The sequence below is a fragment of the Gymnogyps californianus genome, chromosome 1, assembly GCF_018139145.2.
Source record: "Gymnogyps californianus isolate 813 chromosome 1, ASM1813914v2, whole genome shotgun sequence".
In the NCBI taxonomy this organism is placed as follows: domain Eukaryota; kingdom Metazoa; phylum Chordata; class Aves; order Accipitriformes; family Cathartidae; genus Gymnogyps; species Gymnogyps californianus.
In genome coordinates, this window is record NC_059471.1 from 200,604,330 (window position 1) to 200,623,496 (window position 19,167).

The 19,167-nt window shown below is 39.4% G+C and overlaps 1 non-coding gene across 1 annotated transcript; it reads left to right on the top strand.

Annotated features, from left to right (window-relative positions):
* Positions 1–491: 491 nt before the first annotated feature.
* On the top strand, positions 492–573 carry TRNAL-AAG (transfer RNA leucine (anticodon AAG)). Its single transcript has one exon. It is a non-coding gene; the product is annotated as a tRNA-Leu (tRNA).
* Positions 574–19,167: the final 18,594 nt, after the last annotated feature.

Consider the following 19,167-nt stretch of genomic DNA (forward strand, 5'->3'; position numbering starts at 1 on the left):
TTCATTCATTAGGGAACGTTAGTACTTAACATCCGTCCTCCAAATTGCATTTGTTAGAGGCCTAGAGTACATGATGTAAACACTGCAGTGACTGTGTCTGCATGAAGGGACAGATGTTTCATTGCCCCAGTCTCACTACACTCCAAAAATATGAAAATACAAAGTTGAATGCAAAGTCAACACACATTCCTCCCAAAAATATACCATCACCCTTTCTTTTCTTGGGAAGGGATCACAGGTTCATAGGCAAGGAGATATTTGTAGAACTTTCCAGCTGATGTTCCCTGACAACTAAGAGGACCAGAAACATATGGCGCACTGCAAGGAGTGTCTACCTCTACCTATAGAAAGAGCCATTATTGGTCCTTTTTCCTACTCTATTTAAGTCACGGATGGGGATTATTTGTTTTAAAACATCCTGTGAAAAGTTGGATTTTGGCTGGGGGAGCTGGAGATTCAGTTGCTGGAGACTGAGAAAATTGTGGCATCAGGGTAGCGTGGCCGAGCGGTCTAAGGCGCTGGATTAAGGCTCCAGTCTCTTCGGGGGCGTGGGTTCAAATCCCACCGCTGCCATCAATGTTTTCTAGCCTAGAGTAATGCCCGGCACAAGTACAAATTGGGAGAGGAGTGGCTGGAGAGCAGCCCTGCAGAAAGGGATCTGGGGGTGCTGGTCGACAGCAGGCTCAGTATGAGTCAGCAGCGTGCCCTGGCAGCCAAGAGGGTGAACCTCATCCTGGGGTGCACCAAACATGGTATAACCAGCTGGTCAAAAGAGGTGATTGTCCCACTGTATTCCATTCTGGGCCCTACAATATAGGAAGGATGTGAAAGTCCTTGAATGCCTCCAGAGGAGGGCAACAAAGCTGCTGAAAGGGCTGGAAGGCATGAGGAGCAGCTAAGGACTTTGGGCTTGTCTAGTTTGGAGAAAAGGAGGCTGAGGGGCGACCTCATTGCTCTCTACAGCTTCCTGAGGAGGGGAAGTGGAGAGGGAGGTGCTGATCTCTTCTCCCTGGTATCCAGTGACAGGAATGGTTCAAAGCTGTGTCAGTCAGGGGAGGTTTAGACTGGACATTAGGAAGCATTTCTTTACTAAGAGGGTGGTCAAACACTGGAACAGGCTTCCTAGAGAGGTGGTTGATGCTCCATGCCTGTCAGTGTTTGAGGCATTTGGACAATGCCCGTAATAGCATGCTTTAACTTTTGGTCAGCCTGAACTGGTCAGGCAGTTGGACTAGATAATCATTGTAGGTCCCTTCCAACTGAAATAGTCTAGGCTAGTCTATTTTTTTTTTTTTTAATTCTGTCTTCACAATCAACTGGATTAAGCTTTCTGACCAGATTGCATTTTGCATGATGCACTACGGTTCCATGACCCCAGTGAAGGACAGGCAGCTTGTTTTGGGAACTGAGACCACAGGGGAAACTGGAGATACAAAGCAACTCAGATATGCCTCCCTAAATCATTACAGTAGAAAGAGATTATTTTTTTCAGCTAAGATTGGAGACATTTAGGTCTTTCACTGAAATAAAAATTGGTGCCCCCCAAACCTCACCTCCTGCCCCTGCAAAGTGAGTTTTGTCTTTATTTGCTTTAATAAATTGATTAGTGACCTCTGAGCTGTGCATGTGGTTAACACGGTAAACAGAACTATGGTTTTGAGCAACATACAGGTAAAGACAATTTTGGTCCACCTTACTTTCCTTTTTCAAGAAAATTTTGTTTTCTGGACTTTTCCGATTCATTTGTAGTGTGTTTTGCTTCCTTGTTGAAGAGGCAGTGTGAGTAAAGTAACACTTAGTGCTCACTCATCATTTAAAAAAGTTACCATGACCTGCTTTATTTTGGGTGTTGTTCTACTTGACTGTGCACAGTAATAGGTGCTTCACAGTACTTCACACAGATTTTCAGGAAATACTGTCCTTTAAAGCAGCAGTACCCAATACTGCAGTATGCTGAAGTTTGGTATGCAAGTTGGTTATGTTTGTTCTATGTCATGAAAATGCATAAACAGGTTGTCCCATTCCTTTGGCATGAGTAGCCTATAGTGCCTTGTGAGCAATGACACAATATTCGTATCTTGAATCTCAAGCCTACACAGATCACTAATCTTAACTCTTAGGCACTTACAACTTTACTGCATGTTAAAGGTAGGACAAGTGGCGGAATTTCTCTGCTGATATACAATTAACTGCTAAAATCAAAACCTCTTCAGGGTTCACAGATGAAAGCAACAATAATAGGCCAGCAACAGTTTTACGTATTTCAATCCATAAAGGGTGAAAGCTGTTGTTTTATGAATATTAGCATTTAACATTATGAATAGTTCACAGCATGCCCATCTGGGCCTAACATTCTCAATGTTTAAATATCATTCAGCAGTTATGAAACTGTCTGAAAATGTTCTTCTCCCGCTGATTCTAAAAATGTATTTATTTCTTGTTTCTTTTATTTATAAATTTAAATATCAGTAGCACATCTTTACGTTATGGCTTCTTAGACCTGTAAATATTTGCCTGGAAAGTAGTTTCTTTTTGAACACTGTTCATCAACCTCTTTGAGACTCATAAAACTAATGATTTCTTGTTTAAGTCTGAAATTTTCAAAATGGTATGCATCTAGATCCCAGATTTTTACCAGCTCAGGATATGTGGTAGCCACCACTTAACTAGACTGAAAAGAAGTTATGTTTCTAATTCAAATTTCTGAACATCACAGACCCATAAAATCAGAAAAGGAAATTGTGATCACCTAGCCTGACTTTCTACACAACTTTGCTGTACTGATTTCAGTTTAAGTGAGAATACGTCTCACAGGAAAAAAAATAGTCTTGATTTTCATATTTTTAGTGATGAAGTGCCAAGTGATCTTTTGTAAACTTTTCCAGTAGTTAATTTCTTAACTTTAAAATATGTAGAATTTTTGTGCTTTCAATTTCCAGATGTTGGGTTCTGTCATAATTTGTTTTACTAGACTGAAAACCTTGACTTATCACATAGCTGTTTCCTACGGCAATACCAGGAGAGAAATCCACAGAAGATAACTTAGCCTACAGAGGCAAATCCTCTCTAGATTTCTTCTGTTTTCAACAGAATCTTTCTCAGAGGTAGTTCCAGAACAGGACTGGGGCATTGGTCCAATAATTTTTTTCCATTTACGACTGCATGATCCTAAAGCAATTAGCTTTGTGAATACTCCCGGTCTCTTTTTCCCCAATACCATGATTAGTCTTGAGGCTTTTCTTTGAATCGTCTCCAACTTAACAACCTACTTCTTGAATTATGAATACCAGAACCGGACATATTATATTAATAGAAGCTGAAATAGTGCCAAATGCAAAAGCAGAATAAGTCAGGTATTTTTATCAATATTTTCATTTATAAATTGACAGATTTTGCAACAGTGGCCATATTCTCTGCTCATATTTACCTAATTATCTGGTATGATCACTGTGTCCTACTCAGAGACAGTGCTTCCCAGAGCTTCATCTCTATAGCCCAGCATTCTTCGCTCCAAGGTTTACATCTTTTTATTCTTCTGTGCTAAAATGTATATTGTTTGGTAATGCATTGTTTAAAAAGTAACATGGTGTCCTTTCTGTTTCGTTATTTATCATTCTTTGTTCATCTGTGGCTTTATTGGTTATTTATTTTATTCCAACTCTTTTAAGATGTTAAATAACGTATGGCCAATTAAAAGCCAATCCTGTTGGACCTCAGTGAAAGCGCAATCAGTTCTGATTACCTGCTTAAAATTATTGTTTGAATATCTGTGAGTTTTCAGTCCGGGTACCGTGTTCCATGTGGTTAGATATCACTTCAGCTTCTTAATCAACTTTGCCATGTCATGCCAAGGAAATTAACTCCTAGAACTGAAGCAAACCACATCACTAGTGTTGTGGACCAACCCCAGCAGGCAGCTTTTTTTTTTCCCCATAGTCTATGGGCCACCCCTGTAAAATGTCCATAAACTGTTCATAAAATATCCATAAAATGTCCATTGAGTTCATTTAGTCCATGACTTTGGGATCCATCTGTTGTGGTGATCACTGAGAACAGGAGAGGTGGTGTGCTCCATGGAGTTCCTGGGCATCAAAGCCACCTCAGGTCAGGTCACTGCTGCACTTGCACTATTTCTTGTGAGGCTCATCCTCCATTGGTTTGGGTGGTTCCTGCTATAGTATTTCCTATAACATGCAACTCAGATCACAGGTTACAACAATTTAAAGGTATACCCATTACAATCTCCACGCCTGGTTTCTTTGGATCAGGCCATAGGGTTTAACACAGCAATGAACTCCTCCCCCTGCCCCTGCTCCAGCATGGACTTATTCATGGGCCACAGTCTCTTCAGGGGTGTACCTGCTCCAGTGTGGCCTTAGCCACAGCCACCATCTCTTAGACATGTACCTTCTGTGTTGTGGCCTTAACCATGGGCCACAATCTCTTCAGGGGTAAACCTGCTGCAGCGTGGACTTATCCACATCCACAGACACTTTGAAGTGTTCCAGCATGGCCTATCCATAGCCACAGATGCTTCAAGGTGTACCTGCTCCAGTGGGGACTTAACCTTGGGCCACAATCCCTTCAGGAGTGCTGCACTGTGGACATATCCACAGCCAGAGATGTCTTGAGGAGTACCTGCTCCCACATGTACTTATCCACAGGTCACAGTCCCTTCAAATCAAGTTCACACTGGAGTTCCAGCCTGTCCAGTACAGCAGCACAGGAACGGCAGCAATGCCCTGGCCATCTGTGAGTCCAAGCACATCGCCATTGCTATTATCAAAATGTTCCCAGGCACAGTAGCGTAAGATGATAGGCAGTACAACAAAAATCAAAAAGCAGCCACTAACGAGCACTAGGCTTTAATGCACACTAAGACAAGCAAGCCGCATGGCAAGTACAGGAGCATTCCAATTAGTAGCTAAACAGCTGTAACAGCCACAGTTTCAGTCTGGCACACTCCAGTCAAATCTGTCATTATCTCAAACCCTTTGAGCCCCAAGTCGGGTGCCAAAAAGGACTGTTGTAGTTTAACCACAGTAGGCAGCTAAGCCCCACACAGCCACTTGCTCACTCCCCCCACATCAGGATGGGGGAGAGAATCAGAAGGGTAAAAGTGAGAGAACTCATGGGTCGAGAAAAAGACGGTTTAATAGATAAAGAAACAGCTGCACATGCAAGCAAAGCAAAATAGGGAATTCATTCATTACTTCCCATCATCAGGCAGATGTTTAGCTGTGTCCAGGAAAGCAGGGCTTCATCACACCTAGAGGTTACTTGGGAAGACAAACACTAAAGTTTTTATTGCTGAGCAAAACACCATATGGTATGGGATATCCTTTTGGTCATTTGGGGTCAGCTGTCCTGGCTGTGTCCCCTCCCAACTGCTTGTGCACCCCCAGCCTACTTGCTGGCTGGGCAGTGTGAGAAACAGAAAAGGCCTTGGCGTTATGTAAACACTGCTCAGCAACAGCTAAAACACCGCTATGTTATCAACACTGTTTTGGTCACAATACAAAACATAGCACCATATGAGCTGCTATGAAGAAAATTAACACTATCCCAGCCCAAACCAGTGCTTCTAGGAACTACCAATGTTAATCAGATGATATTCTAAAAGGTATATGTATTGAGAGGATGTGCTTTCCATAAACCATGCTGAATGACAAGGAATAAAAGGGTAGGAAGTGTGGCAACGGAGTACAGCATCAAATGAGGTACAGCCAGCAAAGGACATAAAGAGTTATAAGAAGAAATATTTTTATATGTAAACTAAGAACGACAGTAAAACTGAAGAGAGGATGTTCCAATACTTATCAAGTAAGAAGGGCCAATAACAGATGATACGAAGACTGGTGAATTTAATGTCCCTTCAGCTTCATTTTCATTAAAAAGGTCAGCCGTGATCAGATGGATAACACAATTACTATCAGTGGTGGCAGATCAAGAATTGGGAGGTAATAAGAAAAGATTAGGTTAGAGATTACTTAGATAGGTTAGATGATATCAGCTCATTTGGGTGTGACAATAGTCATTCCAAAGAAAAGGATCTTATGTTTATATTGCCTGAGTACATGTGGCAGTAGTTGTGGGTACCAACCAAGCTGGGGTTCATTGCTGTTTACAGTAGCAAATTTAAGAATGTGTTGATTAGCATTACCCATGAATTAGCAGCAACTGCAAATAAGCGCTGCCAAATTTATTTGACCTTTAGAATAAACACCCTCAAATGAATAGCTACCTTGGTCAGAGTAGTAACAAACTTTAAAAAGGCCTTTAGATCTCAACTATTTTATTTTCACCTAAATTGCTCCTGGTGAGCCTAACAGAAGATGGTAATTATTCTTATAAAAAAACTAAAGAATATTTTGTCTTTTGTGGATAAAAGTTGTGGACAAAACTTTGGAATGGCAAGTTTTCAAATTTGAAAATCCAAACTAGATCAGGAACAGTTTCTGTGCTGAGTGTGGCATTGTCCATTCAAACTCATGAGTGACATTATTGTGTGTAAGCATCAGCTATATCGTTGCTGTATCAGCAACTCTCTGATCCACAGCTGTCAAGGGAGCAACAGTAGGGGATTTTATTTTTAGAGGCTATATTATTGATCCAATTGATTTTAGAACAGTTTTCATAGCTTGGCAGAAGGCAGACAGTACTTAACAGAATATTGTCACTAGCCTTCATAGAAATGATACAATACTTTTTTGATAAATTCCTTTTAAAAACTTTTAGACAAAGGTTCCTGAACTAATGTAGCATGGTTTCTTTCAGGTACTGTTCCTGCAACATTTCCCTCTGTCCACAGCATTGTTTTCTTCCCTTTATTTCCTCTATGACTACCTCACTGTAATACCACCATGTCCTTCTCATTGCCCTTCTCTTCACCCAGTGCCTCCAGTGTTCCAGAATACATCCTTCTTGTGTGTCCACACACTTTGCCAGATTTATAGTGACATCTATTTCTAAAGGTTAGCTACCTTTTAGCATGTGTAGCGTTATGCTCAAAATCTTGTTAATGGGCAAAGAGGAAGCAAACCTTATATATAAATAAAACCATGAATTTATTGTTTGTATTATGGAAATCTTAAGAATCTGACCATTATTAGTCCAGATCTAATTGTTAACGAAAGAATAATAATGAAGTTAAAATTGTTTTACAAACAATTCTTAGTTTCTACCCCTATTCCTGGTGTTGTGCTCACCCTTCCCCTGCTCCTCTGGATCCTAATATTAACGGTTTTAATCTAATAGGAGCTGAGTTGAGGGGTGTTATGGAAAGTCAGTAGCATCTGGGCTCCTTTGCCAGGAGTAATGTGATGTTGATGGTTTCTTCTTCCTCCTCCAGTACCCACTCTGAGTCATTTTTATATGTTTGCTTAAATGTTTTTACATCTTTCTCTTTATTCATTGGTTTGCAGCTCCACATTACATCCAAACTTACCACGTATGATGCCTTTTCTGTATGTTTGATACCTTTTCTTTGTTCTCCTTGTTACCCCTAAAACCAGTTTTGCCCAGCTCCAGGTTTGCATCTCTATAACGACTGTTGGTCAGTTGCTTACGGCGGTGGGGTACCCAGTGTCAACACTGTGCTCCATCTCTTACCATCCCAGTCCCGCACTCCTCCATGCCACACCCTGTATCTCCAGTTCTCAGAGTGCTGCTCTCATACCAGGTCTCTATATTACACAGAATAATTGCTTATTACTGTTATTGATATAAAACTATGGTTGTACTACGCAAAGATAAACAAAAGTGTTAGAGGAAAATATATCATGCCGGATCCAACAGCCTGAGAGAGGCAAGGCTGCTGCAGCTCCGTGTCCCCAGGTCTAACAATAACGAGGCTGAAAATGTATTCCCACTAGGCACATGCACACTGAGCACAGGTATACACCACATATGTATTCGTCTGGCCACAAAAATAACAGACAGACACACAGAGCACTCACACAAACACAGACAGCAGCAATGGCCTCATCCTGCTCCCCTCTCTGGCTGAGCAGGATGGAGACATGTTAGTTGGAATATATATTGTATCTATATCCATACATACAGTGTGAGTCCCTCCAGCAGCTGGCCTTATACACCCAGCCTGCCCAGTTGCTGTCCCTGGATCCCAGTCTCCAGTTGCTGGCACCTGGACAGACGAACCCCCAAGGCCACAGCCCCGTTCCAGTTGATGGTGCAGACCATTACACACAGACGCATACACAGGTGTCCATGACTCCCTGGTCCCATAGCCGACCCCCCTGTGCTCTCACCCTTAGAGACACACAGGTGCTCTCACACCCAGAGCTGGCCCTCAGACACCCACACACAATCCTTGATCCCAAGCCACTCCACCTTCCTGATGGCTCGTTCAGCTTGATCTTCACTAGTGTTCACACACTTGCTCGCACACCCGCACTCACTCCAGTCACTGGCACCACAGACCCCATACACGCACGTGTACACAGAGTGAAAAGCCCCTTACTGGAAAATAGTTGAAGGAATTCAATAAGGAGACAGGACAGACTGCAGTGATCAGACGCAGGGCATGGCCAGACAAACATACTGATCAGCCCCTGCTTACGTGCAAATGGTCTCTTCTATTCCCTCATCCCTCTATTTCCCATACTTGTTTCTCCCCAAATTGCCTAAACCCCTCCCTTTTCCCACCTTTGGTTCCTCCCCTAAACATGCCTTAATAAATCCTGTGCAATCCCAACATGTTCTTTCCCTGCCTCCCATAGTGTCCCCCACCCCTCAGCAGCAGCTCCCCTTTAGTTCAAAAGGTGACATGGAGATCTGGTCCCAATGACTCATCATGGTGGGTTTTGCACCTGGACAATGGGGCTGAGGCTCTACTGAGAGGGGCCCAGACAGGGTATCTCTCCCTCTGAGTCTTTAACTTGGGTTCCCTGTCTGCCATTGTGCCCCTGTTCTCTGGATTTGTAGACACGGGCTTTTGATGGGCCAATGGCTCTCTGGCGATGGGCCTGGGAGCAGCCAGCAGGGCTCCCCCACCTGCCATTGTGCCTCTGTGTTCCTCTGTGGGTGTGCAGATGAGCTTTTGTCACATAACCTAACAAAAAGTACAACCATAGACACCTGATCAATTAGGGAAATTACCATTATAGCTAAACCAAATGAAACACAGCTGCAGGTAGGTCAGGAAAAGTTCAGACACAGTAAGCTTGCCAAGCCTCATTCCTGAGGTCTTACAAACTCTGTTGAGTGTACAAAGCTTACAGCCTGCTACTATCAATGGCTCTACTGTATTACAGGGCTACGTGGTTACTGCTGGCAGTTAGCTGGTATACTAGGTGAAACTTCAGAGTCATTGGCTTGAGGCTACATGAATCACAGTGGCACATTTGGAAGCTATGCTGCCATATTTTCAAGAGTACTTAAACTAGCTGGGTTAAAGCTGGCTCAAGCACGTGTGAAAAAGCTGAGGTAAAATTATACATCTCAATTGCTGGTTGGATGCCAATTTATGAAAAATAAATAATTTATATACCCTGTCAGACTGATTCTATGAAATCTCGATAAGTTACCTTGAAAATACAGGGAGCAGGTAATCTGCTGGCATAAAATGGCAGAACTTCGCTGCAGTCACCTTTCCATTAACAGTCAATAAAATCAATGAAGCTGTGACAAATTAGACCAGTAGGCAACCTGGTTTGAGATGCTGAAATATACAACATATCAATGAACAACTAATCACCTTATTTAATAACAATGAATGGAAAAGTTGTTTCTGGCCATCGGCCAATTCCTTGAATAAATTAAAAATAGGTCATTTGTTATTATTGCAATAACATATGCATTGATTATTAAATTTGGCATTTTAGAATTTATTTTCTATTTGAATTCTTCCATTTAAAAGCATTTCTAGAAAGAATCATTTGAAGGAAAGGGAATAAGAGGGAGATAAATGACAGAATTCTCTTTGATTCATCTCCTACCTAAGGAGCTTATAGGTCCCTTTGTGATGCAGTTTTTTATTTGTAACTTGTGTATGTCTAAAACAAATAAATGGGTTTTCTAGTTAAGTGATTTTTGTAGTTTCCTACATGTTTTCCCTTGCAAATTTCTGAACCTATCAAGCAATTTAAACCCAAGTAGAAAGAGGGTCCTAGATCTCAAAAATAGTGAATTCTTACAGTGTTTGTGAACTTTGGTATTGGGAGACACCTGATAAGTGCTACAAATGTTTTGAAGACTGAGGTGTGAGAGCGTTATTGGACATTGTGAAAGCCATATAGAATTCACACTTATAAATATCCCTGGTGAGCAAGAAAACAATCAGTCAGAACTTGTAATCTTTCCTTTGGATGCTAACGTCAATCAGCCATATGGCACAAATGGGTAAGAAACTCGGCTTATTCTGTTGAGGAGGTCATGGAACTTCTACTCCATACAGAGCTAAGTCTGCGTACTTGTCCATTTTGGACTTCATAAAATGAAACTTACTTGAGTAGAGATTGAATCCCCTACAACTTGTTCTTCTCATATGAGTTTACTAGCCTTCCAGATAAAGACTAGTCTTCATTCTACCTTGCCTCAGCAATTGATTTATTCCATACAACAGCTTCTGCAAAAGTAATGAATCCTGGGTCTCCCACAGCCTGGCTGAAATTGATGGTCCACTTTTACTTAGTTATCTTGTAGGAGGACCTCAACAGCATCACCTTCATTTTGAAAGACCTACAACATTGCGAATCATGACTAGAAGGATGTGCTCCCTTTAGTCCTAAGAAAAAAGTGTGGCTTCTGTAGGATATCAAGATCTGAGATGTACCCATATCTTGTGTCCCACCCTGTCTTTTGTGGGTCCATAGCTTAATGCTAGAGCTTAATGCATAGCTTAATGCTGTACAGTCATAACCACTTCTCACTCATAGGCAGGGGCAGGTTTTTTTACTCATACTTGGCTCCCCGTCTTCAGACAGGGAAAAGTATCTGGCCACAGTGGGAATTTTGCCACTGATTTCAAAAGGGGCAACATTTCTACAGGGTGTGGTGAACAGAAATTGCTTAACCCAGGTTTCTGACTTAGTAAGGGAATTGAGAGGCAATAAATTGGTTATGAAGAAGGAAAATCTGCTCTATTTTTCTGTTCCATATGTGGAAAAATACACTTCATTCCACCTTACAGTAAAAAGGTGGGGAGAAGTTAGAAGGAAGTTTTTTTTCTTTTCTCTTTGTAGCTTCTGGGAAAGTTCAATTATTCATTGCCCCTTGGAATATAAAATTGTAACTCAACATAAGGGATTTGAGCAGGAAAATCTAAGAATCATTTACACTTTTTTTGAACTGAAAAGTCCCAGTGTTCATTTATGATGATATTATGAGCTTCAGTGAGGTTCTCAAACATCATTAATCACTACAGATGGCTACAAACCCATTAAATCTTTTAAGCACCTGTTTGCTTATCAAATGCTCACATGGTAAGCTACCCTCTGGTTCACATAAGTACATCAGTTTTAGAACATATAATTAGCTTACAATAACTGTACTTGTGCTAATTACCAGTCCCCTGAAAGAAAGAAGTGGATCCTGTTGAGTAATGGGGGTGGCTGGAACTTAAAAACAGAGCTGAGCAACAGGGCTGGATGACTCAATGTAAAATGTTTGTCTTATTTCTGGTAAGCCCAGTTCAATTCCACTGTGAGCATCTAAGTGAAATAGCTTGATTTTCTCTACCATCAATCACAAGAGAACACCACCACACATAATTTATCACAATTTGTCTCTTTTGAAGAGAGTTTCAGGATGGAAATAGCATAAAGATGAAATTATTTCTCACTCAAACGGGTTGCACTGTATTTGAGAACGTGGTGTTGGACAGAAATTGCAATCTTTTGTCATACATTGTCTTATCAATACGAAGCTCTTTGCTAGAGCACGTACTGGAGTGCTCACTTTGCCAGAAGTGTTTAGTGGCAATACCATTTATTCCCAAAGTAATAGCCCCCCTGTTTGGAATGGTAGGGTTTCATTCCATCCTGGAGAATGGTTAAATTAATTAAACAAAAAAACAAATAAAGATATGATCAGGTAAGTTTACACAATACATGATGAGAAGGTTATTTCATGAAGAGATTTCTGTGCCGTGTATGCTAGCTTCATAATAATGGCACAGGAATATTCTTAACTTGTGTAAATCAATATAATTTTGCTGGAGCTATGCATATTTCTATCATCTCTGGGTGTAGTCTGCAATTTTCTCATAAACTACCCTAAATCCAGATCTAGTCTGAAGGACTTTATTCTGGTGGCATACTACAGAAAGAATGCCATGTAGGCAATCAGATATCATCTTGACAATACTGAATAGTGATCAGCTTTTTTTCTTAAATAATTTCCCAAATGTCTATCTCTGTATACTGTCACTGTATATACTTGTATATAATCTTACCAGAGAAAATACGCTAAAACGAGAACTAGAACAATATCACAGTACCGTGCTGTAAACTAGAAATGCAGTTACTTAAAAACTTATCTGCCATAGCCATACCATAAGAGCAATCCAAGCCAAACTACATTTATAAACCTTGAATTAGGTTTGGTTAAGTAACACATCTGAAAAATTCTGCACTAAGGTTTTGCTTTATTTTCTGAAATAGCTTTTCATGCCACAAGATTCAGAAATCTGAAGAGTGAGATATAGTCACAATGCTGTACAGTCATTTTGCTGAAGTTAATCAGCAGAAATTTTAACATTGGCTGCAAAACCCTGAATTATTTCAAGGGTGGTATATATTTACCCATCCTTGTCTTTATGGACACTGACTGCCCTCGTTTCACTTGGAATACAATCTGGACTGATTGTCCAGATGCCAGTTTGTTCTAAAGGACATGCTAGACAGCATCATCAAAGAAGGTGAACTGTAAAAATCTGGAATGTCTACTACAGGTTTATTGGTTGAAATGTGTTTCTTCTCAATCTGGTACTGCCAGAAAGATTTTACCAAAGATGTTAGAAGTTTCCTGAAGTCCTACAAGTAGCTGACTAAAATATGTGCTGCTGAGGAGAATGTATAAAGAGAAAGATTGAGATAAGAGATAGCTGGTGAATTAAAACTACTTTTAAACACATCTCAAAAAGGACTAAACTGTGCAGGAATACAAAAAATATCGACACCCTGAATATAAGACATTCCTATTTTAATCCCGCAAAGTTTAGGTCCTAGACAATCTTTGTTAAGAGAGTTTTTAAGCTCAGAGGGTAGAAAAAACATAATTTATAAGGTCAAAGGGAGGATGGGTAGAAGCTCGTTCCTTTATATACCCTCCAGTCTCCTATAGGCATTCAACATAAAAAAGTACATTACTTTATATCCTTCACTGTCTTATTCTCAGACAGAATCAAATTTAAGGATTTGATTTGCAACTTACGCATTGACCTTAGTAAATCAAAGGCTATGCCTTAGAGGTAAAGCTTGTTCCCAAAAATCCATGGCAAAAATTGTTGTTTAATTATATGTGTACCATAGTCTGACTTTGAAAAGTACTTGCAAGTGAAAGGAAAGCTGTCTTCTCAACCCCTTAAATTGGTGTCAGTTCAACTAATGGGCCAGTTAATTAACTAATGGGTGTGATTTACAGGTCTTCTCCTGAGGTAAAATAGATTAAATATACCACTTAATTGCCTAGTACGGATTCACAGAGTTTATTGGTGAGCCTGGCCCAAAGTTTCCACAAAATTTCTTGAAGTGCATTTCCATTGGAAGAATATCAGCAGGTACAGAAAAGGAATAAATGGGACATATGGTAATTCTTCTAAAACGTTAATGTGTTTCTCCTTAATAAAACTTGATGTAAGAATGACAATTATTGCCAAGGTGAAGACAATTCATCTAAATTTTAGTAAGTTTTTGTTAAGAATGGAGGACTGGCCTTTCAAAGCCTTATAACCTGGTTGGAGAATTTTATACAGTAAAAAGTATATTAACTAGCACAAATGAGACATAAGAATTATCAGCCGTATCCTATGAAATTGATGATAATTCTACTTCACCTTAAACTGCTTCAAACTGCAGTATTTTTGCTTTAGTATCCAAGATTTTGAGTGCTGCATCCTCATCCTGACTCCAAAATGCATTATTACAATTGAAAAATGAGTTTATTCCTGGATTGATAATAGTCTACCAAAATTCAGTGAATGCCCCCAAATTTGTCATGAACCATGTGCTTTTTATTTATTTATATCTCAGTAAACATTATATTTGACTCTTAAATGAGACTTGCTTGAGTTACACTTGAACTGTTTCTGGCACAGCACAGTTTTGATATCCCAAAGATCTTGGGCAACCCACTGTGGGCAAGTGGATCCTGCTGTGTCAGTCTGTTAGAAAGATGCTTTCTACGCAAAAAATTGCTTTCAATGCCATGAGATATAAGAAGGAATTTGAGAAAACTAGGTAAAAGTATTTACCTTTCTGGTGAGATGAACTCACAAGCTCTCCTCAGCAGCACATATCCTGTAATTCCTCTGCTCTGCCCATAGAAGTCTGGCTGAGGGTTGCTGCTTTTTCCAGGTCTCTAAGCTCACATTCATCAGCTTCAGTACTCTGTGATTTTTCCATTGCTTACTCTAGCATTTATTTTTCCAGCTGCATCTTCCTTTAGCTCATTGATATTACTTCCCTGTTGTTTTCAAGTAATATTTCAATTATATTATTTAAGTCTCACTTTCCAACAACTTGAAAATGAGACACACAGAACTATTTACATTCTCCACGCTGATTTTGCAGCCACCTGGGCTGGACACTCTAATATTTTTATTGACTTCTTAAATTCAAGAGAATATGATAAAATCTGCATGAAGATCCTATTGCTTTAATAATAAAGTCAATACAGTAACCACAAAGCCATTGTCTTTCAATGTGTATCTTTTTAAGTGACAGAATTAGACTTTTCAGTTTGAACTGGTTGTATTCTTCAGAATGCAAGCTTTTGTTAAAAACAAAACCATATTTCAAGCTTCCAGCTCTTCTGTGTTTTGGTAGTGTATAATTAGGTGGTTTTATTTTAGGGGAGCGCATGTGCTAAGGTTTGGTATAAATTCATTGGCCCTGCCTGTTGTGTATTGGATGCAGAAAGTCCAGATTAATACCTTTGATAGTAGGTTTCAACCCAATATCTCCTTAACACTTCTTATTTAAGAATTTTGTGACTCGTGTGATGTTCACACTGGATTCAATGAAGATGTATTGTTAAATCCTTTGTGAAGAGATTACCAAATATAATTCAGAATTTAAGAAGTTGTTTAAAAAAAGTTTCTAGTCTTCTGGTTTCAAGATAACCTTCACAATGTAAATCAATCCATAGGGCCTTTATTGAATTTATAACAAGGGAGCCTAAAATCATGTCACCAAGAGAGGTTAAATAATAACTCTTCTAACTGGCTTCAAAAAATCCCAGGTCTCTGCTATCAGAAAGAGACAGTTTCCCTGAAGATTGTTAAAGACTTAAGTTTTACATGGCCTTTAGAGGTTACTCTACAAAATTATCTAACTTGCTCCAGCAAGAGTTTTCCTGTGAACTGACACCTGATAATCTCTTTGACCATGAAAAAGAGCCTTTAGAATTTAGGTTTATATTTTAAGATCACATTTGGTGGAATTTAGAGTTCAAAACTGACCACACATTTTAATTATGGATGACAGCACTAACAATTCTGCACAGCACCAGCTTAAAGATTTTAAGGAAGATTTAAATATATAGTATAGCATTACAAGTGGTTGGAACATTTTCACCTGTGTGACATTTTCGTGAAATACACTGGTTCACCAAAGCCCTAATGTTCCATAGAGACATAACTATTTCCATGCAAATTTCATCTAGAAAGTTTTTGGTTCAAGCAAGAACACTTTGTTGAGAAGAGTAGGATATAGCTCAGTGTCTGGAGTACTGTCTTGAGTAAGAATATAGATTTACGTCTCTGCATTGGGATTGAAAAGCTCTGCTGTGGTGTAAATACAGCAGTGACCTGCAGTTGGGATCAATGCACTACTACCTGAGCAATCAGTTTACAAGACCTGATGCATGTAAACAGTGGTAAAAGGATACATATTAAAAAAATAATTATGTCTCTAATTTAGATAGAGTAACTTTTCTTTCTAAAATGCTGTATATTGTAATCTTTCTGTTTGTTGGTTTTTGGTATTTTTTTAATCAAGAGCTGTCAAACAAAGACACTGGGTGTAAATAATTGATGACATCTCAGATCCTCAAATATTGTAATGTTTCTACTCCAAGAATTATTACAAGTAACTAGTGTAACAACACACATAAAATTTAGCTTTCTTTGTCACCCTTTTACAATTCAGCTGCACCAAATCTAATAAACCAAAATTACAACTATTCCACAGCTGATTGAATAAAATGTTCATGTAATGAAAAAGTGTCCAGTCTTGTTCTGACTAAAGTCAGTGGAAGGTTTTAAGTCAAGATTATAAACTTAAAGGAGAATGTGTTTTTCAAAGTACAGAGTTATTGACAAGCATAAAAGAAAATGCTGTATCTGAAGTATGTAATTCATAGAACTCTGAAATACATTTTTTTAAAAATATTGTCTTTTAAAAACATTTTTCCAGGCTACTGGATACAAAAAGACAGAAGATACAGTCCCTTCTGCAGAGAGTGTATGATTAAGTAGAGCAAATAGATAAAGTATTGTAACAGTGAAAGAAAAGGCCCAGGGGTCCTGATTCATCCCACCTATCTCCAGGCATCGTGCTTAAAAACATAGCTAATGGATGCTCCCTGTATACTCAGCAAGGAGAGAGAGGAATCTCCAGGGAGAGATTCACATCAAAGACAAGGTATTTTCCTCTGGGGATGCCTCTCTCTCTCACCAGTAACGTAAATAAAGAACCTGTGGCAACCAGGGTCCTAATTTAGGAATGTCTGCGAGGTGGTTAAAGTCAGAGAAGATGAAGCTGATCCAGGATAGGAGATAATGGATATTCAGCCAGATAATAGTGCTGGCTGTACAGGTGGAAATAACGTCTTCATCATCCAGTCATGGATCATGCTGCAAGGCAGCATGTCACAAGTTTTACAAATATTATAAACTGGCAAGTATTACAAACCTGTCCAGTTTTAAAGAGAGCATGACCAGTCTGAAAACATATGCAATTACATGTCCTACTTGACAACAACTCATAATCTTACTGCTGGATGTACAGTATATTCAAGTCTTGTAGGAAGGAAGGATTTTGACTTGACATTAAGTTACTCCATATTATTTGGGCACACAAAAAATTTATAAGCTTTGCATTAGGGGAGCTTCTATAACATTATTTCATGAAAAATCTTTGTCCACATGTATGATAACATCCCCAGAATCCATGTGAAGGAAGGGGAAGGACTGTGATTGTCACTGCCTTTTCCTTCCCCTCTGTTGTGGTTTAACCCCAACCAGCAACTAAGCACGATGCAGCCACTTGCTCACTCCCCCCGTGTCGGGATGAGGGAGAGAATCAGAAGAGTAAAAGTGGGAAAACTCGTGGGTTGAGAGAAAGACAGTTTAAGAGGTAAAGCAAAAGCCACGCACGCAAGCAAAGCAAAACAAGGAATTCATTCCCCACTTCCCATCGGCAGGCAGGTGTTCAGCCCTTCTCCAGGAAAGCAGGGCTCCATCACGCATAACGGTTACTTGGGAAGACAAACGCCATCACTCCGAATGCCCCCTGCTTCCTTCTTCTTCCCCCAGCTTTATATGCTGAGCATGACATCATATGGTATGGAATATCCCTTTGGTCAGTTGGGGTCAGCTGTCCCGGCTGTGTCCCCTCCCAGCTTCTTGTGCACCCCCAGCCTCCTCGCTGGTGGGGTGGTGTGAGAAGCAGAAAAGGCCTTGACTCTGTGTAAGCACTGCTCCGCAATAATGAAAACATCCCTGAATTATCAGCACTGTTTCCAGCACAAATCCAAAACACAGCCCCACACTAGCTACTATGAAGAAAATTAACTCTATCCCAGCCAAAACCATCACACCCTCAAAGCTCGGGTCTCTACATTTCAATTATTTATTGGACATATGTGGTTGCTAAGCTTTTTTCCAAATTATTTACTTTTTCTCTTACTTCTACATCTCTGTTCCATATGATTTATTTTGTCACTGGCTTCCCTGTATTGCTAGTGCCCCCAGAACCATCCCAATTAAAGGACTGAGTCACGAACAGATAAGCGAAGTGGAAAATGAAGGGGGTGGTTCTAGCCCCACATCCATAAACATTGTGGAGAGGCAATTTCTCTACAAATATTTATACCATCACTTCCTGCACTTTCAAGAAATAATTATTTCTCCTACTTTTGAATAATTATCCTTTCTTAGGAACCAGATTATCCTCAGGTGTTAATTAATGAGGTAACACCAAAGATGGATTTTTTTCCTCTAGTTTTTTAAAATATATTTTGTATACAAAGAGACTTGGGATGTTTATTCTTTTAAAACATGCATTAGGAAAGCCCTGATGCTCTACTGATTAATGATTTTCATCAGCCTTTAAATAAAACAAAGAGTCTACATCCTTTTCTCTTTTAACCTGTATGTATGCTTTGTATACACACACACAAATATACATACATCTATATTACACTAATAGCTAAAGAGATAACAGGTATAATATTCTTACAATAAAATAATTCATGAAAATATTTCTTACTTTAGAAATAACAGTTTGTGGAAAATACTTTTCTTATGTTTTTAATGGCTAAATTTTCTGAACAGCTCTTGCCCTTACCCATGCATTACAGTGTGTTCTTACTGTGAAATGCATTCAGGACAATATATCACTTAAATACGAAGAATTTGTAGATACTTGATTTTATGTGGCCATGGTTAGCTGGATGCAAATGCAGGCTTATGCTTTGTAGCTGCAGAAACGCATTTATACTAACACAACTGACCCCAAAATACATTCAGCTAAAACTTGAGATTTGGAATTGCAGCTGCCTTGTGTTGCTTAAATTGCACAAAAAGTTTATGGTAGACTATCTGGTTTTGTCTTCTACTTTCAAGTAACATACCCATTAATGCTTAATGCAAATAACTAGTCAGATGAAGAAAATAAAATAATAAATCTTCAGTGGATTGTGAAACACATTTTAATTTTCTATATTACTTTTCTCCTTTTTATTGGCAGCCAATTGCACACT